Raw genomic sequence first — 6000 nt, 5'->3', positions numbered from 1 at the left:
AATTATAGGCCAATTTCATTATTAAAAATAATGATTATAAATTATTCACAAATATTTTAGCTAGTAGATTGAATAAAAATCTTAGCTGAATATATACATCAAGACCAGGCAGGATTCCTTCCAGGTAAACAGATGAAAGAAAATATAAGAAATATATTGAATTTGACGGAGTACCTGGAGGTAAAAAAGGAGAAAAAATCAGCAATGATCTTTATAGATGCGGAAAAAGCTTTTGATAACGTTTCCTGGGATTTCATAAAAAAACGGCTGGAAGAAATCAACTGTGGAGGTAAATTTTTGAAAGGAATACAAGCAATTTATTCAGAACAAAATGCGAAATTAATTGTAAATCAGGTGATAACGAATGAATGTAAAATACAAAAAGGAACTAGGCAAGGATGTCCATTATCACCGCTATTGTTTATATTGGTCCTGGAAGTACAAAGTATTGAGACAGAAATCCATAAAAAAGTAAAATATTTAGGGATATGGTTAACAAGAAATAAAAATGTGTATAAAGACAACTATGAAAAAGTATGGAATGAGATTAAAAGGAATCTAGAAATATGGAGTAGAATGAACCTTTCCCTACTAGGAAGAATTGCTGCAGTAAAAATGAATGTTTTACCGAAGATGCTCTTTCTTTTTCAGACAGTCCCAGTAATGGTTAATGATGATTCCCTCAAAAAATGGCAAAAGGACATCTCTAGGTTTGTCCGGGGGGGGGGGGGGGAGCCAAGGAATTAAGCACAAGATACTTGTGTGGCAATGACCCTCCCTCCCCAGAAATAAAGGACACGACACAGTGAAATACGTTTAAGTGGGTGAAAAGGCCACAACTTTATTGGTTAAGGATGTTGAGCGGTATTGGCTTAGGCATTGGAACCTAACCGACTATATCCGACTGTAACCCGTGTGTTACAGTCCGGGAGAAATTAACCACCAGGTAGGAGCCCAGTGATATGTATCTACTGAGACACCTCCTGTGGCCACCGTTGGGGGGTGCTCTAAGGCCCTGACCTCCGTAGGCCCAGGACAAAGCGACCGCCCCCGGAACCCCTTTAACGGGGTTAAATCTCCAATTCCGGGCAGAGGATGACGCAATCTGCCCCCCCATTCTTTATCTATGCAAATTTTCCAATGCCTAACCGCCACTCGAGCCCCAAAGGCTCGCCGCCAATACGCTCACACCCTCAACCAATGCTCTAACCCCCTAGTTATATCACCTAACCAAATGTCATTCCCCTTTGGTGAAAGGTGTACTCCGTCCTCACGATAAAGGGCTGCTTCAGTACGTACTATCTCTGGGTGGGGAATAATCTGCCCATTCAAATCGAGGACCCTGCGCAATACAAATGAATTCAATAGCCTCCTGGTCCTGTTCAAAGCCTTCGGGCAGAGCCCCTCACGCCAAACACGCCTCTGCAGTAAGGCGGACCATATCAACGTCATCCCCGGGAAAGAAGCCAGTAACTTGTTAAAGTCCTCAACAATATTCCATTTCAATTCCACCGCGTTTCGACACGCCAAATCATTCTCCCCCAGCTGTATGACCAGCGCATGGGGGGGCCCAACTGAAGCAGCCCTTGCCAAGACAGCAGGCAAAAGTTCTTTCCAGCGCATTCCACGCCTGGCAATCCACGATACTTTGACATTTCCCGGGAGGCCAAGATCACTCCCACGACCGGTTTCCATTGCCCTTTCTTTGGCCCAATGCACAATGCTGTGACCCGCAATCCAGACATTGATGCGGCTCCCACCTGAAAAGGAAGTAACGACAGACGGGGGATCAGGTACAGGCAAGCAGAGGATTCGTTTAGAGCCTGGAGTTATGAAGTGGGGCGCAGGTAACCTCTATAAGCGTTGGACTTCCATCGCCCCAGGTCTTGAATCCTTTCTGCTGAAAGGCCCAAGTGCATCGCGGAGGTTGCTGCCCCGATACGAAAGGAGTGGGCGGAGAACTGGCTCGGGTCAACGCCACACAGCGAGAGGGCCTTACGTAAAACCCGTGTAAACTGGGTGCGCGTGAGCTTAGAACTGTCTTGGTGGATCAGCAGAGGGTCTGTGCCGGCCGGTCTCGCATATAGGAAGTGCCTGAGGTCCCTAACGGGACACGGACCTTGGCCCCCCATCGCTGGGAGGCGAATGGTGGCCCCCAATCCCCGCTGATCTGTCTTAGAGCGGCGGATGTGGATTACTGCTAACGAGTTTGACAAAGATACATCCTGCATCCTGATCCCACGGGAGGACCCGTCAGGGTTGACCTCGCATACTAGCTCCCCAACTCTGAGGGCCCCAAAGTATGCTAGTGAGAAGGCCGCAGAGAACAAGCTCGCCTCATAAGGGGACCAGCAAAGGGTCGACAACTGACAGTGAATCTCACACAGCAGGTCGTAAGTAACGGGTCTTCTGGTGTCACCGGCTGGCGGCTGTAGCCTCCGCCATCCCTCCATGGCCCTGCGCAAGTGGAAGTTGTTACAAGGATCCTTGGAGTACAGGGATTTGCAAAAGAAGGAGATCGCTGCCGTGTGAATATTAAGAGTTTTGGCGGCACGACCCAATCCCCTTAGGTGAACCACATACTGCATGACCTCCCTCTCCGTGGGAGGGCCCAAAGGTGAAGGGGAGGGACCTTTACTTCTGAATTTAGAAAATTCTGCCCAAACGCGTTTGTAAGAGTTCAGAGTTGAGGGGGCAACCGAAGCGAATACTCCCTTCAAGATTTCTCGCTCCCAAGGCTCCATAGGGATTCCGGGAACGGCTCTGGACACTGCTGCGCCCCCGGTGCCAGCAAGCGGAAGCGGTCCATCTGGAAACGAGACAACGCATCGGCAATATCATTATTGACCCCCGGAACGAATTTGGCCGTGAAGTGTAAATTCAGTTCTAGGCAGCGCAGCACGAAAGCCCGCAGAAGGGCAGAGACCCTCACAGAACGGGAAGATTGTCTGGACATCACGCTGACCACCGCCTGGTTGTCAGTCCGGAAGCAGACCCGGCGGTTCCTGAATTCGTCGGCCCACAGGTGGACCGCGACCACAATTGGGAAGAACTCCAAAAAGGTTAAGTCCCGTGTGACTTCTGAGGCATGCCAGCTGGCGGGCCAAGGCTGAGCGCACCATCTGCCCTTGAAGTAGACTCCGAAACCCAAGGACCCGGCAGCATCAGATTGTACTTGGAAGTCTGAATGTAAGGTCAGATTGTCCTGCCAAAGTGACACACCATTGTAGTGATCTAAAAATGTTAGCCAAGCCTCGAGGTCGGCTTTTACTCCCTTGGGCAAACGGACCCTATGGTATGGGCGCTTGAGACCTGTTGTCAGTCTAGCTAGGCGTCGACAGAAGGGGCGCCCCGGCGAAACCACCCTGCAAGCGAAATTGAGATGCCCAAGCAGGGATTGAATCTGTTTAAGAGTGACTTTCTTAAGGGGGGTCAGCTGCAGGATTAGTTCCCTAAGCGCAATCAGTTTGTCCTGAGGTAAGCGTGACGTTTGGGCCACGGTGTCTAATTCAATGCCCAGGTAAGTTAAGCTGACTACAGGCCCTTCTGTTTTTTCGGCTGCAAGCGGGACCCCGAGGTCTCGAGTGAGGGAAGCAAAGGCCTCCAGCAGCCTTGCGCACTCACCAGTATTTGCCCCGCCCACAAAAAGGAAATCATCGAGATAATGTGTAACACCTGCTAAGCCTGTTTTAAAGCGGAGAGCCCAGTCCAAGAATGTGCTGAAGGCCTCGAAGGCTGAACACGCGACAGAGCAACCCATAGGCATGGCTTTGTCAATGAAGTACGCACCCTCAAACTTAAAACCCAACCACTTGAAGTCGTGTGGATGAACCGGCAGAAGCCGAAATGCCGATTCTATATCGCATTTGGCCATGAATGCCCCCTTTCCAAATTGTCTAACCAATTTAACAGCCTGGTCAAATGATGCGTATTTCACTGAGCAAAGGTCCTGTGGGATGCCGTCATTAACTGATTTGCCATCTGGAAAAGATAGATTGTGTATAAGTCTGAATTCGCCAGGGGTCTTCTTTGGTACCATGCCTAGGGGGGAAATGTGCAAGTCCGGTATGGGAGGTGTCCCAAACGGGCCCGCCACCCGACCTGCGGTGATTTCTTTATTTATTTTCCTGATTGCTATATCCGGCCTATCGCGCACGGATTTTTGGTTTGGTGGGTCGCCTGCTAACGGAGGGGTGAGCACCGGGATTCTAAAACCCTGCGAGAAGCCGTCCCAGATGTAAGAGGAGGCGGTGCGATTGGGATAGATATTCAAGAGTCGGCGCAGTGGTGAAAGCTTTATGGGGGTGAATGCCAGGGATAGGGACTTATTAGTACCTATTCTGGCCGGAGGCTGATCCCTGGGCGGCACTTTGGGGGTTCCTGGGACCATGGCTGGAGCCCCCCCCTTTCCTCCACGAAAGGGCTGCCTCCCTTTGTAGCAGGACACTCCGGGGTGCTGACCGAGACATTTGTCGCACTCATGCACGTACTTACAATTGGGCCTCTGACAGAGGCCCTTGTTGTATTCCCAGCAGACCCTGCGACGCGGGTCCTTCCTGGGCTCAAACCTGGCTGACTTTTGCGGCTCCGCCTGCTTCTTTTCGACAAATGGCACCACGTGGTTACTCCAGTAGTGCTGATTCCTCTGGTCCCAGCGTGTTCTTGAGTTCTGAGAGGCGTTTCTACGGAAATCCTCATCGTAGTTAAGAGCCGCCGCCTCCCCCGCCATCGAGTAGGCCAGCCTAACATCAGCTACATAAGCTAACAAATGCATTGCCCGCTTGGGGTATGCCGCAGCAATTACTGCCACCCAAATGTGTATACCGGTCTGCCAGTTCTCGAACGTGCGGTCTGCACGCGGGGTTCGATACCTACGCTTACCAAATTGCTTCCTCTTCTCCCCCTTTCCAAGCATATGAGTTGGTGGCAGCAGCGTGAAAATATCGATGTAATCGCCATTCAAGATTTTTTCACGCCTCCGGTTAGACAGATGGGATCCCAAAATTATGTCGGTGTCCGAATTGGTGGAGGATTTAGCCTCTGGCACCAATGCCCCACCCCGGCATTCCAGGGTACCGTCAAAACCCTTGCGATGGGAACTAGAACGCCTCCTGTGCACCCAATAAGGAAGACCCATCTGTTCTTCCGCCACCCCCCAATAGTCCTCCATGGGAATATCTGCATCGGAATCGGACGACGTACCTGAGTCCTCATCTGAGTCGTCCTTCTTGGTGCGCTTCCGCTTCTCCGTCTTCTTCTTTGCTTTACCTCCCGCCTGACTAGGCTCGGCACCCGCTGGCTCGGTTATTGTCCGCGTGTCAGCATTCCCCCGCGTTGATGCTGGAACCGCAGCCAGCAGAGAGGGTCCGGCTTGGGCTTGCACGGACTGAGCCCTAAAAAGGTCTGAAACGGACTGAGCAGACATGAGAGGCGAAGCTGGTGTGCCAACCTGGGTATGGGTGGGGTCAACTGTGACCTGAGAGGTGGCTGACGAGGTGGACAGGGAGCCCTGAGCCATGGTCTGGGCCTGTTGAGAGTGCTGCGGGAAAACGGCCGAGGTACCCTGCAAGCTATGTCCCACCGGGTCGTTTGGAGAGCCTAACTGGAGGGAGATAGTAGAGAGCGGGGCAGACTGGAGGGAATTACTGGGGTTCTGAGACGCGACTTGAGAAGCTTGCGTCATGGCTTGAGTCTGCCGGAGGATCTGGAGGGACGCAGCTGACGTGCCCGGTTGGGCGCCCATGTCCTGCTGCGAGTTAGGAGACAGGGCAACAGCTGCGCTAAGACCCTCACCACCGCTGGACTGTGAGCTAAAGAGAGAGAGAGAGCTGGATAGCTGGCTATTTCCAGTGGGTGACTCAGGGACGCAGGCTTGGGTATTCCCAATATTAATCTGAGCCCCCCTGTTCGCGGAGGCAAGGGATACACACAAAGGGGCCAGCGTGGAACACAGGGGGCCCAACTGATTGCAAATATTCTGCAAATTGGAAGCTACCTGGG

The sequence above is a fragment of the Zootoca vivipara genome, chromosome 13 (assembly GCF_965207765.1).
Source record: "Zootoca vivipara chromosome 13, rZooViv2.hap1.1, whole genome shotgun sequence".
Taxonomy (NCBI): domain Eukaryota; kingdom Metazoa; phylum Chordata; class Lepidosauria; order Squamata; family Lacertidae; genus Zootoca; species Zootoca vivipara.
The sequence above is the reverse complement of the archived record's forward strand: the minus strand, read 5'-3'. Positions refer to the sequence as shown.